Here is a 23,680-nt window from a genome sequence, read left to right as displayed (position 1 = left end):
TGTGTGCTAGAGTGACTAGTTTTATATTCAGAGTCATGAAATGTGCTGTGCACATGAAGCCTTTGAATGCTGGTTGTCAGAGTCTTGATTTCCATGGTAAGAAAAGCTGATTTGAGTGCTTTAACTCCCTGCTCCTTTTCTGCCGATTCCAAGGACACTTTTCACTGATGATCTGTGTGCCTGTTACAAACATAAGATTATTCATGAATCTGCAAACTCAGGGACAGAGATGGCATTCATTTCGCATAGGTATGTGTGCATGCAGCTATTTTTAGTGCATTTCTTTATTAGCAAAGCATGTGGCAGAGTGTTTTGTTTCAAAAAAAGCAGGGTAAGAATCTGAATTAGGCTAGGGAGGATCATATCATCGAAGCAGCAGAAATCAATAGAAGTTAGGCACCTACCTATGTGAAGGTCTGGACACCGGTTCCCAGTGGAGTTGGGAAGTAGGCGGTACCATGGCCAGTCATGGGTGGGGGCAGCTGTATGCTACACTCTGAGAATGAGTATAGCAGTGTACACACTCCCACTGCACACTGGAGAGCTCCAGGAGGTATTCTGAATGCTTTGTGGTGTTCCCACTGGCTGCAGTTTAGTTAAAGCACGCTTTACAATGAGCTGCATGCAGTTGACACAGCCTAGCCATAAAGGTCTGTGGCCACAGTAGTATGTAGAGGTATAATTCTGTGCAAGACAAAGTCCATAATACTTACACTGCTCTACTAGAGCACAAACAAGATCTAATTAATTCATGCGACACCTCTACCCTGATATAACGTGACCTGATATAATACGAATTCAGATTTACTGCTGTTAAGTGTTATAAAGGTAAAGGAGGCGGATGGGCAAGCAGGCGAGGAGGTGAATGGGGAGGCAGGTGGGTGGGAAGATGGCGAGCAGGAGAGCGGCGGATGGGGGGAGGCATGCTGGACAGACGGTGAGGAGACTAGCGGGGAGGCGAGCAGTGCAAAAATTAAAATGATGAGAGAAGAGCAGGAAAGGGGGAGGAAGAGAGAGAACAAAGGGAAGCCAGGCGAGAGAAGGAGACAGTGAAGGAAAATGCCTGGGAAAGCAGAAAGATTGCAATTCTCTGGAGTTGCCTTACCCTGCTCTACATAAGAGGGAAGCTACAAGGGCCTATTTTAGGGACCTCATGAGGCAGTGGGGAGGGAACCCTGAGTCCAGGGAGGCTTTGCTTACTAATGGGGTGGCAGGGGCACAGTGATGGTGCAAGTGAGATTAGGGACCCCCTCTGGAGCCTGTATTCTGGCCTCGTGTTTAGCAGCACCCTGACAGCCATTATCGGAGACACTGGTGCCAAGGGAAACCTCTTTGTGTTCGGGTTCTTCTGAATGCTCCTTCACATTAAGCAGCATCCTGGCACAAGGTCTAGGGAAGCTTTTGGTTTCAAGCTGGTTTGTGGGGCTCCCTGCATCATATAGCTCCAATGGGATTATAGGAAGAGGGGCTTGAGAGTCAGCATCTCCCTGCCCCACCTGCTTCCCCTGCTAGGCACGGACCCTTCTCCCTCAGTGAGTCCGCCCCAAGCTCCCCAGCCTGGCGCTGAGCTGTGAGTCACAGGATAGTAAGTGCTCCATGCTGTATGGGTCCCAACTCCCATCAGGCTTTCGCTGCACCACTACACCAAGGGGGCCTGCGCTGCACCTCTAGGGAGCCCCCCAGCTCTCCACCAGGACAGTCTCCAGAGCTGTGGAACTTCTCGTCCCGCTAGCTGCCCTGGCACCTCCCCTCCAGACACTCCTCGCCTTGCTGGTCCCAGCATGTCTCCTGCAGCGCCCCTGGCACCCAGAGCTTACCCCCGTGCCACAAGTGTCTGTCCTTCCCGTGCTCACACAGCCACCAGGAGATACTGATTTCCCATCCCCCGCTCGCTCCTCAGTGCTCCACCAGGACTGCCCAGATCGCCCACTGGCCCACCATTGAGCGCATACACAGCCCCCCACTGACCCTTCCACTGCTAACCTGCCAGCCCTCCCCACTGCTCCATCAGAAACCTCCCTCGGTGCCGCATTACTTCACCCCCTGCCATGTCACCGACCCCCCCCCCCCCCGATATAACACAGTTTGACCTAAAACGCTGTAAGATATTTTGGCTCCCAAGGCCCGCGTTATATCAGGGTAGAGGTGTATTATCACAGCTTTACAAATGGGGAAAGTGAGGCATGGGGGTTAAATGACTCAGTCTGTTGTCAAACTGGGACTACAACACCAGGGTTGCTGACTGATAGCCCTTTTCAGTCACACATGATTGTTTGATTTCATGGCACAATTGACTGGTGTTCTTTCTCCAAAAGTACTCTTTACTAGAGCAGTGCACAGGGTTACTCTAGCTGCCATAAGCAGGCAGCCAATGCCCCCCCTCAGCACTGAGGTGTCTAAGGGGGTGTTGGGGCATGCCACCAGTCAGAGATGTAGGGCCAGAGCTCACAGTGAGGTCTTCAGGAATCCTTGGCCAACTGATTGGTCCCTAGGCCACTGCTCTAAAAGATGGCACAGGCATAATTTGACTTCTATATTGGGCCGGGGGGGCTCCAGGCAGGCCAATGTAGCTGTGCGTGGCAGGGACGGAGGCGCAAATTCTGGTCCTGTCCAATGCTTTCAGGGCTGGGCCCTCTGTGGGCTCACCGCTGGCCCATGGGGCTGCATGCCTGCCCTCATGTTTGTTTGAGTTTTGCACAGGGACCTGGGGGCGAATTAACAAGGGACATGGGTTGGCCAATGTGCAGGAGGCCCCAGCCCAGAAGGTCGGGGGGGGAAGGGGGGCACCTTGGAAGCCACATCTGGAAACCACCCAGCCTCGCCTCCTTGCACAGCAGCTGGCCAGAGCTGAGCCAGGCAAGTGACCTTTGAGGCCAGACGAGCATAAGGAGGGGATCCCTGCACTATGGGGAGAGGGGTGATTCAAGCAGTTTGAGGGACAGCCAAACCTTTACATTGTGCCCCCCCCCATCAACTTAAATAGTACCTCCTCCCACCCGGCAGGACGCCACATATCTGTCAGGGAGAGGGGCACCGTGGCGCGTGCATGGCCCCATGCGTCAATAGGGACCAGGGCCAGCAAGATGGGGTTGCCAAGTTTCTAATATCAGAAAACTTAACACCCTTGACCTGCTCCCCCACACTTCCCAAAGTCCTGCCCTCCACTAACTCAATTTCCTCGCTTGCTCACCCCCACATTTGCTCACTACCTCATTTTCACCAGGCTGAGGCAGGAGGTTGGTGTGTGGGCTAGAGGGCTCTGGGGTGGGGCTGGGAATGAAGGGTTTGGGGTGCAGGAGGGGGCTTGGGCCAAGGGATTTGGAGGGGGGCTCAGGGATGGGGTGCAGGAGGTGGGGGCTGAGGGTGTGGGCGCATGTTGGGAATGGGGATGGGGGGGTTGGGGTGCGGGAGGGGGAGTGTGAACACTGGGGGTGGGGGCCAGCAATGAGGAGGTTCAGAGTGTGGGAGGGGGCTCTGGGCTGGGCCCAAGGGGCTTGGAGTGTTGAGGTGGGGGGGCTCAGAGTGGTATTGGGGTGGAGGGGGTTGTGGGGGTGCAGAGAGGCATGTGGGAGGGGGGTTGGGATGCAGGAGTGGGTGAGGGTGCAAGTTCCGGGGTGTGTCTAGCGAGGAGGGGGTTCAGGGTGCGGAAGGGGGCTCTGGGCTGGGCCTGATGGGTTCAGCACGGGGGTGGGAGCTCAGGGCTTGGGGATGAGGAGTTTGCGGTGCAGAACGGGGCTCCGGGCTGGGACTGAGCAGTGTGGGCGGGGGCTCAGGTAGGAGTTGGGGGGGGTGCGGAAGGGGGTAGAGGGGCCATCAGTGAGGGTTTCAGGGTGTGGGAGAGGGCTCAGGGCTGGCAATGAGGGATTTGGGGTGCAGGAGGGGGCTGGGACAGGGGATGGGGGGTGTGGGTGCCAAGAGGGAGTCTGGGCGTGGGAGGGGACTCCAGGCTGGGAAAGGGGTTTGGGGTGCGGGAGGGGGTTCAGACTCCCAGCGGCACTTACCACAGTTCCCACTGGCTGGCCAATGGGAACTGCTGACCTGGCCCGCAGGGAGGGGGCAGCGCAAAGAGCCTGCCTGGCCACCCATGAATCTAGAGGCCTCAGGGACCTGGCGGCCACTTCCAGGAGTCGTGCGGAGCCAGGGCAGGCAAGGAGCCTGCCTTAGCCCCGGGCCTCCGCTACGCCACTGACTGGACTTGGCGCCCAGGGTCCCTTTTCAACCGGGCATTCCGGTTGGAAACCAGACACCTGGCAACCTTATGCCCTCTGCTCACCAGGGGTGCTGGACTCCGCCAGCCATCGCTGGCTGCCACTTTACCACTGTATACAGTTGTCCCCTTTCCCCCACCACCCCTGCCCATTCTAGCTGGCACAACGTAGGGCTACTCTCAGCTTACTCCGAGTTACAAAGGGTTGATTTTAGGGCCCAGTCATGCCTAGGAATCCTAACGGTTGCTTAGGGCCACCTTTGTTTTCCCCCACCCCACAATCTGCATGGTAGAACCAAAGCTCTTGCGCACAGGAGGTCTGGCTGCAGTAGTGGTATATGCACATTACTTGACTTGGGCTCCCACCCCTGCAAACACTGCCACATATACTGCTTCCTATGGTCTCCTTAACTTCTTTGGAACTAGTCACGGTAGTAAGTCGAATGCCCTGTAGTAAGTGTTTGCAGGACTGGGGATCTGAGCGAGAGGCCACACTCAGTATAGAATGTGTTTGGTTTTATTCCATGCAAATAAAGCCCTGTTGGCTTCTCTGCGTATGATTTTGTAAATGAGCAATGATAAATGTTTTGGTCCCATCCCAAGTCGTCGTTTTTATGTACTGTAATCAGTTTCAATACTAGTTTCCAGCTGGCATTTTCATGATTGCTGGAGGAAAGCAAGTGGCTTGAGCATTTCAATACATGCTCTTCCTGAGGGGGGGTCACTTTTTACTACATTTTCAAATATATTAATTTCAATTACAGTGTATAATGCTCGCTTTATATTTATTTTTGATTACAAATATTTGCCCTGTAAAAAACAAAAAAAAATTATTTTTCAGTTCACCTCAGACACTTACTGTAGTGCAATCTCTTTATCATGAAAGTTGAACTTACAAATGTAGAATTATGTAAAAAAAAAAACTGCATTCAAAATTAAAACAATGTAAAACTTTAAAGCCTACAAGTCCACTCAGTCGTACTTCTTGGCCAGCCAATCACTCAGACAAACAAAGTTGGTTACCATTTGCAGGAGCTAATGCTACCTGCTTCTTGTTTACAATGTCACCTGAAAGTGAGTACAGGTGTTTGCATGGCACTCTTATAGCTAGCATTGCAAGATATTTACTTGCCAGATGAGCTAAAGATTCATATGTCCCTTCATGCTTCAACCACCATTACAGAGGATATGCTTCCATGCTGATGATGGGGTCTGCTTGATAACAATCCAAAGCAGTATGGACTGATGCATGTTCATTTTCATCATCCGAGTCAGATGCCACCACTAGAAGATTGATTTTCTTTTTTGGTGGTTTGGGTTTGGGTAGTTTCCGCATCAGAGTGTTGCTCTTTTAAGACAGCTAAAAGCATGCTCCACACTTCATCCCTCTCAGATGTTGGAAGGCACTTCAGATTCTTAAACCTTGGGTCGAGTGGTGTAGCTATTTTTAGAAATCTCACATCGGTACCTTCTTTGCATTTTGTCAAATCTGCTGTGAAAGTGTTCTTAAAACAAACATGTGCTGGGTCATCATCCAAGACTGCTAAAACATGAAATATATGCAGAATGCAGGTAAAATAGAGTAGGAAACATACAATTCTCCCCCAAAGGAGTTCAGTCACAAATGTAATTAACTCATTTTTTAACTAGCACTATCAGCATGGAAGCATGTCCTCTGAAATGGTGGCCGAAGCATGAAGGGGCATACTAATGTTTTGCATATCTGGCTGTAAATACCTTGCAATGCCAGCTACAAAAGTGCCATGCAAATGCCTGTTTTCACTTTCAGGTGACATTGTAAATAAGAAGCAGGCAGCAGTATCTCCTGTCAAACTTGTTTGTCTTAGCGATTTGCAGAATAAGAAGTAGGACTGAGTGGACTTGTAGTCTCTAAAGTTTTACACTGTTTTGTCTTTGAGTGCAGTTATGTAACCAAAAAAAATCTGCATTTGTAAGTTACACTTTCACGATAAAGAGATTGCACTTCAATACTTGTACAAGATGAATTGAAAAATACTATTTCTTTTGTTTATCATTTTTACAGTGCATATATTTGTAATCAAAACTAATAATATAAAGTGAGCACTGTGTACTTTGTATTCTGTGTTGTAATTGAAATCAATATAGAAAATGTAGAAAAACATCCAAAAATATTTAATAAATTTCGGGTGGTATTCCATTGTTATAAGTATGATTAATTGTGATTACTTTTTTTAGTTAGTCGCATGAGTTAACTGCAATTAATTGACAGCCCTAATTGTATAGCATGCATCACACTCTATTTCTGGAGTCCTCTGCTTTTGTTAAAAGACAAACAAGGTTGTTGTTTACAAGGAGAAAAGTGTGCTATAGCCCCTCTAACTGTCTTTTCATGGAAATCAGTGCAAAAGCCCATATCTGCAAAAGATTCCATTGAAAAGTGATGCACGGAGTTCAGCGTCATGCTGTTGAAGTGTTGCTTGATACAGGGGGTTGGCTACAACACTGAAAGAACACTGGCCAAATCTGCAAGCAGCCAGTCTGGTAAGAACAGGACTGTGCTCTCTGCCAAATATCTACGGAAAATGGTGGGCTCCATTAAGTACATAGTTCACTGTCTCCAGCTCCTTGGTATACAAGATATATGTGATGTGAAAGTGACACAATATTGCTCCCTCCACAATTACATCTTTACCTTGCTCCATAGGGACCACTGTGGGTTGGAGGAAAGTCACAATATCCATGCACATTCCTGCTCTTGGCTTCTCTACTGAAATTGCAGAAGTGGTCTGATCCACACAGGGACTTACACATTGCAACACCTAACTTTTAGGCACCTAGAAAAAAAAAATCACTGGAACAACAATGGGATCCACAGAACCTACATTAGGCACCAAGGGTCCCTATACAGTGAATGGGCAGAGGTATGCATCTGAGAATGAGATCCACAAAAGCTAGTATGTTAGGCCAGGAGCTAGTCAGTAGAAGATGCCAATGAGAGGGGTGTGGCTTGTTGCCTAAACTATGGATTTTGTATTAGTTCTACTGATTACTTAAGAATTCCCTGTCATCACTCTGAGGTTTGACAGGTACCAAGATCAGGCCAAGAATTATTAAAATGACTGTTCATGTGGGAACCCCAATGTGCACAATTACAACACTCACACTTTAGGAACCCTTCTGCATCTGTAATAGTTTTATTAATACATTTAGCAAAGTTACAAACACTCTAACCCAGAAAGATAGAGAGAGAGAATACAGAACATATATCTGAACATCCATGTACTCCCACCATCTCTTGCAGAACAACCTGAAATGTTAGCCATGATCTTCCTCATCACTATCACCTTCCTCTACATCTCCAGTAGCCATCATCCTGACACCTCCCAAGAGCTACATCTCTCTCTCCTCCAGCACACAGGCTGGGATACAACTTTTACAATATGACAGGTTTCAGAGTAACAGCCGTGTTAGTCTATATTCGCAAAAAGAAAAGGAGTACTTGTGGCACCTTAGCGACTAACCAATTTATTTGAGCATAAGCTTTCGTGAGCTACAGCTCACTTCATCAGATGCATACTGTGGAAAATACAGAAGATGTTTTTATATACATAAACCATGAAAAAATGGGTGTTTATCACTACAAAAGGTTTTCTTTCCCCCCCACCCCACTCTGCTGCTGGTAACTTTTACAATATGTTATGCTGATGACATGATGCCTAATGCATGTACAGTAGAGATTTTTCCTTATTTGTATTTCCTCACACTACTTATATTGAGTATCCTTCTCCTATAGGTTAGTATATTAATGATCTCAACTTATTATCATTATGTCAGTTGGTTACCATGGCACTCTGCTGGTCAGATACCTGCAGATGTTCCTATCCTAAAATATCCAAAAGTTGGTGTTAGCTCATATTCCTGTGGTTGCCTGGTGTCATTGCGTACAAACTTCTCCCTTAAACACTCTATCCCCAGTTCCCCAAAACTCAGGGATGACTGTTGGGCCATTTATCTATGCCAAAGTTCATAGGCCTCAAGCCTTGTGCTAACTGCTGAAGCCAATGTCTTACAGGATACAGGCCTGTAGGTTCCTTGCATTACTGCTGAATAAAATAAATGTTAAAGCTAGCTCTGTGGGATACCCAGGCCCTCGCCCTGCCCTCCTCACTGAGTTTTTGGGTTTCAAGTACTTTTGTGGCTCTGGGCCAGTATGCCTAGCATGGTGACAGTCCCATCATTCATTATATTCCCTGACCCCTCCTGCTTTCCCAAACCATCATAGTGAAATGGCTGTGCAGTAAAATTATTGCAGTAGTGCATCAATCATGTTTCATTTTCTGCTTGGCTTTACCAGGTTCTTTTTCTACTCACTTGCTTTGCTGTTCTTTGCACTGTGATGAGCAAGCTGCAGGAGCAGATGATCTTTAAGCTCTGGTTATTTGTACATAATGTGCTTGGCATGGAGCTCACATTTGTCCATTGTCAATCTCCTATCACTACTAATGGGACAGAAAAAACATGATTTAGTCTGTTTGCATGAATAGCTCTCAAGGCTAGACATATCCTTAAGGATGCAGAGGTCAGTAAAGAACTTGGCTTCAACAATAGGTAAAGCTTTCCTCCATTCTCTGCTTACTGGCAGTTAAACATTATCTAACTAGGAACCTCAGAAAGCTGTGGACAAGAAAGGAGGTTTATTGTACATATGTAACATGCCAACTTTGTTGACATTCTATATTCTCATGGAGATAGCAAGCACAAATCAGGACAGATGTAGGTATGGGGCACTTTATTATCCAAATGTCTGGGAATTATCAGTACCAAGAATGTGACACAGTATTACTGCACCAGTGATTAGCAGGTAGGCTGTACTTCAGCTAGAGATTAAAAGACCAATTGTATAACTTAATACAAATGAACATTAGTTTATAGACTGATCAGACAAATATTCTTCTAAAGAAGTTCGCGATGAGATTGAATCCTAATTTCCAGCACACCCGCTGTCTCAGTTTAAACCTGAACCGAGTGCCAATTGTATTAGCAATAGTGTTGGTTCTATGTCAAAAATATCCACTAGGGATTACATTGATTCCACCACACTCATCTGATTAATAACCAGCTAAGTAGTCCTCTGTTTTATAAATCATGCTGTATCGTGGGACAAGAATAAATTGGCATATATTGCAGACATACATGTTATAATATTTTGAAAACATTCAGTCCCGAGGCAGGCTAAATCTTGTATGATATCAATACAGGGTATGGTTGTTAAGTAAATCAATGCATTCTTTATATAAAAAAGTATAAGTGAGGTCTGAGCATATGACCCTCATTATTCATACTAAATTAGATTGAAGTCTGCAACCAGTTGATCTCACTGATGATTGCACAGGTGTAACTGAGGGCAGAAATTGCCCCATTTAATTTAATTTCACTGGCATAAGATCAGCCTTTGCATCCCCCATCCCAACAGCTGTGCTGAGCTCAGCTTCAACATAGATGAGACTATTTAACCCATTCACATGGAAGTTAATTCCACGTGACTAACAAAGTGCCAGAGCTGACTCAGTTGTTTAATGATTTCCCCAGAGCCTGCAGAAATTAGATGCAAAATTAAATTTGCCTTTAGTAGTAACCACTGTTTATTGCTTAATAGTTTGTGGGCCAAATTCTACTCTTAATTATACCAACACACATCTGGGATAATTGCACTGATTTCAGAGTCTGGCTCTATATGTTCTGGTTTTAGCAACTTATGCTACAAGATGTCACTCTTACAGTCTGTGGAAGTTAATGAGACCAGCAGAGGTTCAAGCAGAGCATGTTTCTGCTGTATTGTTTTGCAAGCGATTTTGTGCCTCAGTTTCACACAGTTGTATGCAGTTTCAGCTACACAAATACAAGTTGAAGCAGTGGGCAAATTACTAGCAAACTGTACAAAGCCCTCTTCTTCATTTGGGATCTAGATATGCACCTAAAAGGTGCTGAGACCCTGAGCTGCATCTCACTACATTTCATGGACCACTTTCCTTTCTATACATAAGTTTCATGTTATTATTCTATTAGGTTAGTTTATTATTTAAATATATAGTTTTGTGCTGTAGTACTACTGGAATGCCTCTGCCTATGTGATCTCTCACAGACTGTGCGTGCAAGGTCATGCTGAGCAGAGGACACCGTTTCGAGAACATGGAGTCACATGGTGAACCCTCATGTCTGTTTGTGTCTCTGTTGCTGCTCCCAAGAACCAGCAGTAATGGTGTTAATCCATCTACCCAGGAGCACTGGCATTAAAGCACCAGCTGGGACAACGGATTCCTACCCAGAGCCCTGCTGAGCTTTAACCCTTTTGCATATGACCAAAGCCCAGTTGCTCAGGCTTCTCTCACTGTTGCAGGACCGGGGCCAAGAAGAATAACGTAATTCCAGAACGTGCCAGGCATCACTCTGGGGTAATTAATGACGACCAGGAAATTCAAGACAATTGGCAGAAACAGAAGCATGTTGCCTTTAGACTTCCTTATTGCATTAAAGGAGAGCTGATAGTAAACAAAAATGGACTAATTTAATTGTAACACTCCTGGGTATTAAGCATATTGACATACCTGGCTCTTCATAGAACCATTTTGGTACAAAAACATGCCAATAGACTGGAATGCTGGGAAGAGCGACACTGATGGTAGCTCCATTTTAGGGACTGGAACTGTCTCTTCCTGTCTACATGCAGCACTGAGCACAATGGAGATCCAGTCTCGGGTGGGGCCACTAGTATTGGCTGTAATAGAAATAGTAGGAGTTCCTGAGCAACTCACAAGAAAAAACAAACACAAACCAGACATGCCAAACCCATGGGGGGAAAAAACAGAAATTGGGCTTGGTTTTGGCTTAATTGGCTTGTGAGTTGCTTGTTGGCTAGTTTTTGGCTTGTAGCTTGTTGGGCTTGTAGCTTGTTACTGCTTCTTTTTTTTTGATCGGCTCCTGGCAAGCAGAGGCAAAGGGGGGAGAGAGTCAGGGGTGCACAGTGGGCCCACCACAGTCCCAGACTGCACACCAAGAGGATCTAGTCACATAGAGTGATGGGGGTCTTAGGGATTGGCTTGTTCTGGCCTTGTTTTAAAATGGGATTAGCTTGATTTTTATCTTATTGTGAAAGTCAGAGTGCTTATTTACCGCATGAAAGTTGGCAACTGTGCCACAAACATTTTAAAGGAGTTTAATTTTCATTTTCTATGCTGAAAACTATCCTCTAAATTATGCTTCATCTGAAGGACTTCCTCTAGAATCGAAGGTGCTTTGCTTCACTAATAATTGAGGGATTTAACAGACATGCAGAAATTTGAAGCTGAAGCCAGCAATTATCTTTCAAATTAGAAATCAAAACAAAATCAGTGCCCACAGAGTTTCTCAATACAAGGTCTAATCCAAAACCCAGTGGTGCCAATGAAGACTCCTATTAACCTGAATGGGTTTTGGATGAGACCCACAGTCCACAAAAAATGTTTCTTACCCAGTAAAATAGGCTTGACTGGCTTCTGTGTCCCCTTGGTTATGAACTGTGCATGATGGGACAGGGCTTCCATCTAGTGGTTTATTGCGGGATATCTGTTTTTCAGGCAGCTCCATTGCCCTGCTTTATAGAATATGAAATTCTGGTATTTTGAGAGCGCTGTGGTTGTGGTGCTACTGATTACACAAAATAACCAAAACCAGATAACACAATAAAAGGCACATTGTCCACTGCAGAGCAAAGAAATGGCTGCTAAACTACTCATTCTGCTTTGATCGTACGAGTTGCATTAATGGCAAAGTTATCCATCTGAGTCTGGAAGCAATTTGGCCTCCTCACTGAGTTTAAGCTTAAAATATGCACCACCTTTGGTTTAAGCAAATCATCAGTTTCACTAAGCTACAATCACTTATATGGTAACTTGCATAGATTTGCTCACCCTGGGACAGAAGTGGGTTTATATTTCTTATGTTTAATAGCAACTTGGAATGTTTTTTGAATATTTATTGTTTGTATCTTTGCTATTTATAATCAAGGAAATAGGAACTGCCCCTCTAAAGTAGGGTAGGAGCATTTGAAGTGGGCCCTTATGGGGACCGCTCAGCTGTATCATGTTGAGAAATCTGCATCAGTTTGGGGGCGGAAGGGACTCAGCCTGCAGAAAATTCCCTTTAAAAAGGGGCCTAACATTAATAATAAAGTTGTCCTTTAAGAAACTAAAGCCTGTACATTGCACTGTTACAGACATTTCATACACATGGAAGTGGAGGTCCAAATACATCATAGTGCTCAATATTCATAAGGCATATCATCAATGACTCTGGGCTAGTGGAAAGATGGGTCACTGGTTAGGGTGCTTGCCTGGGTCTCAGAAAACTAGCGTTCAGTTCTCTGCTTTCCCACCAGTTTGGCTAAACCTTCCTGTCCTTCATTTGTGAAATGGGGATAGTACTTTACCTGCTACCTCAAAGGGATGTTGTGGGGATAGAGATGATGGGGTACTCGGACACTATGTAATGGGGGTCAAATAATATTTAAGTTAGATCACTGCCCAAAGCAGTGACTCACAGCATTTCCCCTTGGCAAAACTCCTTGACAAACCACCTCCTAACCAAACAAAGATACAACTCCTGGCCCTCATGGGCCTGAACTTTCCAACCCTCTTTCACTTCCCCCTCAAGTTTGCCACCTTTTTTCAGAACAATAACTCCCAGGGCTGCCTCCCTCGAGTCTCCCCTCCTGCTGGGGAAACAAAAAGCTAACCCTCCTTACCGCAACTTCTTCCTGGTTCCTGAAACCTCTCTCTCACCTACAGTCTCCCTCCTAACTGCCCTGAACGCCTTCCTTTAAGTCCTCCCTGAGCCTGGCACACCCTGTCCAGGTGCACCTAGGTGACAGTAATAGAGCCCCCACTTGCCTGTTAACTCATTAACCCCTTTCTCAGCCTAGAATTCCCTACCATGCCCCTCCTGGAGCAATCACACAGGACAGTGGACGAGTTCCCCTTAAAGGCCCAGTCAGTCTATGACAGAAGAGTAGTCTAATAAAGAGACTACAGCTCAGTGGTTAGAACACAGGACAGGCAGGCATATTTGTGACTTTGTCACTGACACCCTACATGACCTTGGGCATGTCACTTGACATCTCAAGCTCCTTTTCCGCATCTATTAAACAATGCTTTGAGGAGTCAAGTGTTTTTTGATTCTTGGACAAAAGGCATTATATACATGTAAAATATTATGTGCTGTTACGGTCTTCTCTTACCTTTTAATTTTAGCACAGACCATGGATACATATGAAGATGGTCCATTTGGCATGATCAATAGCCCAGTTCTCCTTGGCAGATGAAATAACACACAAGACAAAACAGTTGCCAAATCCTGTTTAGGTAGCTGATCTTTTGTATTTGTCTAAAAAATACCATCTTAGCAAACATGCTGCCAGTTTTGCTTTCATTACCAGGTCTGCTTTGCCAGGACATGATGAAGCGTCCGAGATCCTCAAAAGCTGACCTATTGTCTTCATGCTGACCTATTGTCTTCATTTCATCTTTTAGTCCATGAAAGATGCCACCAATAAATCTATGGTTCCAGTCACCTTTGATGTGGTTGAGGAGCATGGTATTCTATGTTCTCCAGCAAGCAATTTTGGCACCAGTCATCTCTTGTTTAGGACAGGGAAAGAATGACCTCAGAGTTCCTGCTGCCATGCATGACCATCCTTGCTCATAAACACATTCTGCTCTGCTCTGCTCTTCCTGGAGGGAAAAAAGAGCCGTCTTGAAAAATGTTATACATCTAAGTAGCATGAGTTCATAGATTCTAAGACCAGAAGGGACCGTTGTGATCATCTAGTCTGACCTCCTGTATAGCACAGGACATAGAACTTCCCCCAAAATAATTCCTAGATGATCTCTTTTAGAAAAACATCCAATCTTGATTTTAAAATTGACGGTGATCCACCATGACCGTTGGTAAATTGTTCCAATGATTAACTACGTTCAGCATTAAAATTACACCTTATTTCCAGGCTGAATTTGTCTAGCTCTAACTTCCAGCCATTGGATTGTGTTATACCTTTCTATGCTAGACTGCAGAACCCATTATTAAATATTTTTTCCAAGGGTAAGTACTTATCCGCTGTAATGAAGTCACCTTAACCTTCTCTTCATTAAGCTAAATAGATTGAGCTCCCCGATTCTGTCACTACAAGGCATGTTTTCTAAACTTTTAATCATTCTTGTGGCTCTTCTCTGAACCCTCTCCAATTTAGCAACCTTCTTGTAGGCACCAGAACTGAACACAGTATTCCAGCAGTGGTCTCACCAGTGCCAAACACAGAGGTAAAATATTCTCACTACTCCTACTCGAGATTCCCCTGTTTATGTATCCCAACATTGCATTAAATCTTGTAGCCTTTTATTTGATTTAAAAGTTAAAATGCGTATTGTTTGCTTGTGTCCAGTTTTCAAAGTGATCTAGATCACTCTGAATCTGTGACCCTTTATTATTTACCACTTCCCCGATTTTTGTGTTATCTGGAAACTTCAGTGATCAGTGATGGTTTTCTTCCAGGTCATTAATAAAGATGTTAAATAGTGTAGGGTCAAGAACCAGTCCCTGCGGGACCTTATTGGAAACAGACCCAGTCAGTGATGATTCTCTGTTTACAGTTACATTTTGAGAATTATCAGTCAGCCAGTTTTTAATCCATTTTACATCATTCTAATTTTTTAATCAAAAATGTCATGTAAAATGAGAGGTGGCTGATCTTATGCTGAGCCACTGAACCGAGGCTCAGGAAGCCAGGGTTCAATGTGCGGTCCACCACAGATTTCCTTGTGTGGGCAAGTCACTGAAGCCGCATTGGTGAGATGTGATGGGATTCTGATTCCTCACCCAGTCAGCATAACTCTTGGAAATCAGCTTTCCAGCACAAGTTTGAAATTGGCTGAGCACACGTATTCTCTAATATTTGCTTCAAATTAACCTATTTCAGTGAACATCCCTGCCAGCGAGCACATTTGCTAGGATATTTGTGGACAACCAAAGCAAAAGGAGCTGAAGCAAAGTCCATTTTTTTATCTGAGTGATAAATATACCATAGTTTAAAAAACAACCCATGCAAAATGGAGAGGACTAGGTATCCTAATAAATGAAAGTGTTACATGCGTGTCCTCTCTGTAAACTTTTTAATTATGTTTTACTCATAATAATATAATGGAGGAGTTGTATTTTGGTTGCAGCAAACACATAGTCAGTTGGAGTACATCAGATTCTTTAAACTGATTCACAAATGTAACATTCCCACCATCTAGCCATCATTAATTCCCGTGACTTTCTCACCTATGCACCCTCTTGTGTTTTCAGGCATGTTTAGCAAGTAGCTCTTTTGCCTTATCATCACTAGCTAGGACAGGAAGACAGACTTTCATTGCAGGAGACTGAGCTTTTTGAGTGTTAAATAATAATAATAAACAAGGCAAAAGGTCCCACCAAACAAGGAGTAGTAGCACACTTTACTGCAGCTTCAAAATAATTACCACTTGCATGGTGTTGTGCAATCATTAACTGACTGATCTTCACAATACCTCTGTCAGGTAGATAATCATCATTACATCCTTTGTACAGTTAGAAAAACAGAGATACAGGGAGGTTACAAAAATCAGGATTAGGATTAAAATTCAGGTGTATATAGCACATAGTCCTGTGCTCAGACTTCTAGACTATATGTACTTGAAGTAAGTAGGAAGACATAGAGGCAGCAGCGCAAATGAGCCATACCAGTGGAAAGAAAAATACAATCACTGGATATCCCAAGATTTACATGGTTCAGTTTTATATTGCAATGCAGGCATAATTTCAGACAGTGCTTACTGGGACCTGGATATGGCAATAATCTTGTTGTACTTTTTAACCCAGTCCATCTAGATTCAGTCTAATAGCACTTGAGCCCAGTGCTTCACAGGAGGTTACTGATCTTCTGTTTGAACAAATTAATTGTGGTACTTTGTTTTGAGTGATTAACAATGTTTGATGTCATTTTCCTTGTTAAATATGGTTATCCCTGCAGGTATGTACTTTTTCCTATAAGTGAAACTGTATCAACACAAACTCATCTTTTTGTCCCTTAAGCTAAGATGCACACAACACGCACACACAAAATGTTGACCACTGAAGTTTGAGAATGTGAGTTTTGAGCTGAAAGGGCAACAGAAATTACCTTTTAATGTCCTTAACATTATTTGAATTGCATAGAATGAACAGCCTGATTTAACTTAGGTGTAAAAAAGTTAGTATTTCACATACAGTTATAACCCATAAACATAAGGACAACCTGGGGAATTACAGAAAAGTCACCGTAACTTCAGTACCCCGAAAGATAATGGAGAAAATAATTAAGCAATCAATTTGCAAACATCTAGAAAACAATAAGTTGATAAATAACCATCAGCATGGATTTGTCGAGAACAAATCATGCCAAACCAACCAAATAGCTTTCTTTGATAGGATAACAAAACCTTGTAGATAGGGGCAAAGAGGTAGATGTGGTATATAACTTGACTTTAATAAGGCTTTTGATATTGTCTCACATGGCCTTCTCATAAACTAACTAGGGAAATACAACCTAAATGGAGCTCCTATATGGTGGGTGCATGATTGGTTGGAAAACTGTTCCCAGAGAATAGTTATCAATGGCTCACAGTCAAACTGGAAGGGCATAATGAGTGTGGTCCTACAGGGATCAGTTCTGGGTCCAGTTCTGTTCAATATCTTCGTCAATGATTTAGATAAAGGTCTGGCCAAACTGGAGAAATGTTCTAAAGTAAATAGGATGAAATTCAATAAGGACAAATGCAAATTCCTCCACTTAGGAAGGAACAGTCAGTTGCACACATAGAAAATGGGAAATGACTGTCTAGGAAGGAGTACTGTGGAAAGGGATCTGGGGGGTCATAGTGGATCACACAGTAAATATGAGTCGATGGACACCATTGCAAAAAAAGCAAACATCATTCTGTAATGTATTAGCAGGAGTGTTGTAAGCAAGACACGAGAAGTAATTCTTCCGCTTTACTCCGTGCTGATTAGTCCTCAACTGAAGTATTGTGTCCAGTGGTGGGTGCCACATTTCAGGAAGGATGTGGACAAATTGGAGAAAGTCCAGAGAAGAGCAACAAAAATTATTAAAGGTCTAGAAAACATGACGTAAGAGGGAAGATTGAGAAAAAATGGATTTGTTTAGTCTGGAGAAGAGAAGACTGAGAGGGGACATGATAACAGTTTTCAAGTATATAAAAGGTTATTACAAGGAGGAGGGAGAAAAATTGTTCTCCTTAGCCACTGGGCATAGGACAAAAAGCAATGAGCTTAAAAATTGCAGCAAAGGCAGTTTTGGTGGGACATTAGGAAAAAACTTCCTAACTGTCAGTAATCATTTAAATTGATGGGGTAAAAAGCTACTGGAAACAAACCTGGCAAGAAGAGAAAAATCAGCCTTTGCATGAGAAATTCTTCTGTTACTAAATCGTTGTACTTCATAGTTCATAATGACAGGTTTCAGAGGAACAGCCGTGTTAGTCTGTATTCGCAAAAAGAAAAGGAGTACTTGTGGCACCTTAGAGACTAACCAATTTATTTGAGCATGAGCTTTTGTGAGCCACAGCTGATGTACACATCTGATGAAGTGAGCTGGTACACATCTGATGAAGTGAGCTGTGGCTCAGGAAAGCTCATGCTCAAATAAATTGGTTAGTCTCTAAGGTGCCACAAGTACTCCTTTTCATAGTTCATAATATTATTCTGTATATATGCATTATTGAAGAAAGTTGCAATCATTCATTTTCTCCAAAAACTGCATTGCTGTTCACTAGATCTGAGCAACTTTTGGTATCTTTCCCAACTTTTGTTTGTTCTTGTTTAGCTTAAACAATTCATTTAACAGTTCTGTTTATTTAATAGGATATTTGCTATTATATTTTACTATTTAGTGCACTGGACACATAGTCTTTGAAGAGAATGATTAAAATTTCTAAGTGTACATCTAAAAGGTCACTGTCTTGATACCTGGGCTGAGGACAGTGACTGAAGAGTGAAAGCAATGTTCTGGAACAATCAGATAAGTGAAGCAGTTTGACGTCCGAACTTACATCAAAACAATTCCTCTGATACTAGCATTTTGTACTTCAACAATATCAGTCACCGTCAGATTTCAAAATTAAACCTCACAATACCTTAATGAGGGTGGCACATTTAAGTATTATGCATATAATGCAGACAGTTATACTGTGGCAGTCAGTGGAATTTGGAGGTGTTTAGGCTCAGATACTCAAAGGTATTTAGGCACCTACCTCCCACTGAAGTCTGGACCCCAGTAATTTGCACCAGATACACACAGAATGTCAGTGGTAGAGTTTAAAATAGAACTCAGCCCTCTGGTGCCTAGTCACCTGCACTAACCCCTAAATCACACTCCCACCCTGTGGCACAACACTGAATAATGTGAGTCCAGAAAGCACTCTTGTATAGAAGCAATATTTCCAGAGGTGACATTATAGTATCAGTTGCTGATGAGTGATCATGGGTGTAACGCCATTCCCATAGTACAGCCATTCTGTGGGGATTCCCTTTTAAAAAAAAAAAATCTTTAAAGTCTTTAAAAGATTTTTCCTTAGAAAAATGGTTTTACCTCAGTAATTTACAGTATATACTTTAGATATAAGACTTAGTAGGGAATTATGCTAGTGCCGCAAATGCCGAGGCAGTGTAATTTGCTTATCTAAGAGAATTAGGAAGAGTTTAAGTGAGGCCACTGTATCTCCATGAAAGATAGAACATGTGCTGTGATGAAGCAATTAAGCTAGTGAGAAAGCGAGCTGGGAGTGCCAGAGGGCAGTTGGGTGGGTTAGGTACATTAATGTCAATGCTCATGGAGGCGAACGTTCTTAGAACGTTGGCTGGCGCTGTTGCATCCTGGGCTGGAAAAATGTGCTCTTGTGTTTCATTTTTAGAGACTCTTGTACAAGACTTCCAGATGTTTCAACTCTGGCCCCTCAAAGCGAAAACATGCTGGGCAGGAATCAGTCCTTGGACTTGATTTCCAGCTTCCAGGCAATCAGATTATATTGATGAATAATGCGCCAGATGATTTGCTGTCAAGTCAAATTAAGAATGCAAAAAAACCCAACAAAGCAGTGCATTGGCCTGTCAATTTGTTCAGTCACTGATCACATTCATATCCCATAAGCCAGAAATGAGCAGCTGTGTTTACATCCTCATAGTCTGTTGTCCCCATTCTAATTAATTCATGGCCTGTTGATCACCCTCTGAATACAGTACAGTACCATTGAGAGGAGCATTGATACATGTCATTATAATTCAGATCCAGAATCCAGCACACAATGGACAATGAAAGAGTCCATGGGTCAAATTCTGCCCTCACTTTGGGCACAATGTTTCAATGGGAGTTAAGGGTTACTCACTGCCTCCTGGGGTTCTCAACAGCTTGCAACATCAAGCCCTCTCACTCCATGAAAATCCACTGAAATCAATGGGGTTGCACAGTGACGCAGTTGGCATAGAATTTGGCTCAAGGACTTGTTTGGATTGGAACGGATTACATTTATGCAGTACCCATCACCCTCATATCTAGGTAGCTAACAGCAACCAAAATTAAGCAAGGGGAGTTACCCAGTTCCACAGCCTAGCACATCATCCCATCAGCACTATGTCTACAATAGCTCTTGCAAAAATCACCCTATTTTTCTAAATTCAGAACAATTTTTGCCCCTTACAATGACCCTTTATTAGATAACCAAATCTTCTTATGCTGAAAGCAAGCTTCTATCTGATGTGTGCTGAATTCTCCATGATGTTTTTAAATTAGAAAGCTGATATGGAGGATACTGCACTATGCTTATCAGTCAGGAAAAATAATGCCTGTGATTCTCTCATCTGGCCACAGCATGGTGCTGCTGTTCATAAAAATTGCCCTGAATAAAAATTCATCCAACAATTAGATGACCTTTGGAGATGGAAGGTTGTTCATGAGAGTTCTGGGTAGTTCTTGAGAGCTCTCATGTGATTGATAATTACTATTTCCTACATTTTAGACTGCGAGTCTGATCTCAGCTGTGCGTTAGGGTTTGTGATAAAGTGTAAGAATGGAGACAACGGTCCTGGCTAATGTCACATAATAGTATTTTAGGTGAGATTATTAACAAACTAAACAACTGATCTATGCTGTGGATGTGATTTTGGAATAATTATTGATAATAAGCAGGGTCAATTCAATTCCCTCTTCACCACTTGAGGGCATTCATTTCGATATTGCAGTTACTATTGCAGTTCAGTATCAGCTTAATTACGCCACAAAGGAATATTGTGGGTCTAATGTTGCACTACATTACAGCTGTGCACACACACACCTTGGAATTCCTCCCTGAGGAATTAGGGCCCCAATTCAGCAAGGCATTTAAGCACATGCCTAACTGTAAATACATGAGTACTCTCATGGAAATCAGCAGCATTACTCACTTGTTTACAGTCGGGCATGTGGTTAAGTAAATTGCTGAAGGTGCCCTAGGAAGAAAAGCAACATTTTCCTTCATCTTCCTCAAGATGATTACATGTCAGCTTTCAAGCACATATTGTTTCTGAACTCTCATTTGAAAGATTATGTAATCCAAATATTCTGCTGAGTTTTTTCTTACTTTGGCAAAACCAAGACATGCAGGAAACTGTTGCTCTGGATCAGAAAAATGGAAGTTCAATTAAAAATAGTTTATGGAAAGCAGAAGCTAGAGAGTTTATTTTTTTCAGCTAGGAAAGGCAAGTTATATAGTTGTAGGCATTTCTATGGTGCTCACCACTGTGGCAGATGAGCGCATGGTATATCTCATACACTCTAGTATAAATCTAAAATGAGCAGATACCATGAGAGGAAAAATTGATTTGACTCAAATATTCAGAATCAGAGCAGCTTTGTGCTAAGTTGCTTATTGCTAGACAGGCTTTTCTGATGTGAAAGCAGACCAGCTGATCACACAGTCCTATTTCTTTGTTACCTTTTCAGTATTCATTGTAACTATTATTTGTGTTGTGGGAGAGCCGGGGGATCCCAATGAGAGATGGTGCTAAGCGCTGCACTCAGAAAAAACAAAAAGGCAGTCCCTGCCCTGAGGAGCTTACAGTCTGAGTAACTAATCTAATCAATAACCTTTTCAGTGTAACAACTGTGCCGTACCACAGGCTGGGAGGAAGAGCAACGATGTCTATAAATCAGGGCTGGCACCTTAAATTTTCCTGTTAGTTTCTCAGGCCGTTGTCACACTGCAGCAGACAATTCTGCTAAGTGCCTTCTTTGCTGGGAACAGCTAATAGCATTTAGTTCATTTTAACAATTATTTCATGAAGCCATTGGGTCTGCTCCTGCTTCCTTTGAAATCAGTGGTAAATCTCTCTTTAGTCTAAATTCTCTCCTGCACCAGGATACACGTGGCACAGGATAGGGAGGGGGAGACATCTAGGAGCAAGCTACACCTCCCTGACATTCATGGTGCACGAGCATCATTCCTGTCCCATCTTTGTGTTAGAGCAGCTTAGGAGAGGCTGTTCTAATTTACACTAAGTAGCTATGGTCTCTTTGGGGTCACATGCCAAATGAAAACTGGTGTAGCAGTGGTGCACTGTGCCCTGTCACCTCCAAGGTCCAAGGGCTTTTTAAAAATCTTTCAGTTCCCAAAATGATATTGGTTCTTTAAGGCCATAAAGCTGGGCGGGGGGGGGGGGGGAAGAACAGCTATAAATAAATCTAGCTATATGCACCTTTTGCATAACTAAAAGGAATATAGTTTTATAGCCATAATTGATATGTGAATATGTGAACCTCAGGCAGCCTGGCACAAAATTTAACTTCTGCAGTTAAGCACAAGACAGGGAAGGTGAAATAAACTACAGTAAAAGCAGTGTTATCCAGCACTTTACCAACCAGAAACTTCTAGAAAACAGCATTTCTGATATCCATTAAAAGTCAGGTTGGTGCAGGACTGGCAGGCTCTCCCTACCTGGTTCCGCATGGCTCCCTGGAAGTGGCGACATGTCCCAGCTGCTCCTAGGTGGAGGAACGGCCCTTGGGGGCTCTGTGAGCTGCCCCCGCCTCACCCCAAGCCCTGGCTTCGCCGCTTGCAGGGAGCTGCCCAAGGTGAACGCTGTCCAGATCCGGCACAGCAAAACCCTTCCCATGCCCCAACCCTGAGCCCTCTCCCACACCCAAATGCCCTCCCAGAGACCACACCCTGCAACCACTCCCACGCCTCATCCCCAGCCCTGAGCCCCCTCCCACACCCAAACTCCCTCCCTCCATTGGTAAGTATAACTCTTCACAGGTGCCGATTTTCCAAAGTGCTGGGGGGTGCTCAACCCCGAGCTCTGCCTGAGGCCCCCCTCCCACTCTACCCCTCCTCCAAGTCCCCACCCCACCTCGCATCTTCCCACCCCAATTCCACTGCCCCCATCTCTTCCCGCTCCCAAGTGTGCTGCGTCTTCGCTCCTCGCCCCTCCCCCTCAGAGCCTCCTGAATCCCATGAAGCAGCTGATCGCGGCGGGCAGGAGGTGTGCCGGCGGGGGGAGCGTGCTGATCTGCAGAGCCTGCCAGCAGGTGGGAGGCACTGGGAGGGGTGGGTGGGGGAGCTAATAGAGGGGCTGCTGGTGGATGCTCAGCCCCAGAGCACCCACGGAGTGAGTGCCTATGTAACACTTCGTTAACTGCAATTTTTGACTTACCGGCAAAACCTCCCCCCTCCCCCCCCTTCTCCCAACATGCTGGATAAAAAAGCTTTTACTGTATATAGCTTTACATTGCTTCATCGGGTTTGGCAGTCTGGCCTTTATAAGACTTTGCATCTCGTGAAAATAATGTGTAGGTACAATGATCATGCATCAACCTATTTGTTTTGTTTTATCCATCCATACGTGAACTTTTATCACGCCCATCACTATGGTATCTGAGTGTCCTTTGGGACAAACTTAGACTATATGGGGAGAGGAGATATGGCATAAGATTCTGTACTGTCTTTATAGAGCAAGACTCCAAAAGCAAAACTTTTCAGAACTTTCAAAGTCACATGGCCAGCCTCCTGCCCTCAGTTAATGTGGGTACATGGAGGAGTGGAGTGGCACTGGTGTCACTGTAGTCCCCAAACCCATGCTTCCGGCATAGGTCAGGATGACTCAGGGCAAGCTACAAGGAATATATGGTAGAATGCATCTTGTGCTGCTCCAAAATAGAACAGTAGGCACCATGTTCTAAAATTCAGAGCTGCAAAGCCAAAAGGGACCATTGTGATCACCTAGTCTGACCTCCTATAAAACCCAGGCCATAGAACTTCCCCAAGAATAATTCCTACAGCAGATCTTTTAGAAAAAAACCCATTCAGTCTTGATTTAAAAATTTCCATTGATGGGGAATCCACCACAACCCTTAGT

General features: G+C 44.0%; 1 protein-coding gene and 1 long non-coding RNA gene across 2 annotated transcripts in view; one reads left to right on the top strand and one right to left on the bottom strand.

Moving 5' to 3' along the window:
• Positions 1–23,680, top strand: part of BBOX1 (gamma-butyrobetaine hydroxylase 1) — a 148,837-nt gene that overhangs the window by 73,893 nt on the left and 51,264 nt on the right. The window lies entirely within an intron of this gene.
• LOC125638132 (uncharacterized) lies at positions 116–13,828 on the bottom strand. The gene is made up of 4 exons (XR_007357159.2): positions 13,461–13,828; positions 8,561–8,688; positions 6,882–7,023; positions 116–180 (listed from the first exon to the last, which is right to left on the bottom strand). It is a non-coding gene; the product is annotated as an uncharacterized LOC125638132 (long non-coding RNA).

Source organism: Caretta caretta, chromosome 6 (assembly GCF_965140235.1).
Source record: "Caretta caretta isolate rCarCar2 chromosome 6, rCarCar1.hap1, whole genome shotgun sequence".
In the NCBI taxonomy this organism is placed as follows: domain Eukaryota; kingdom Metazoa; phylum Chordata; order Testudines; family Cheloniidae; genus Caretta; species Caretta caretta.
The sequence above is the reverse complement of the archived record's forward strand: the minus strand, read 5'-3'. Positions and strand labels throughout refer to the sequence as shown.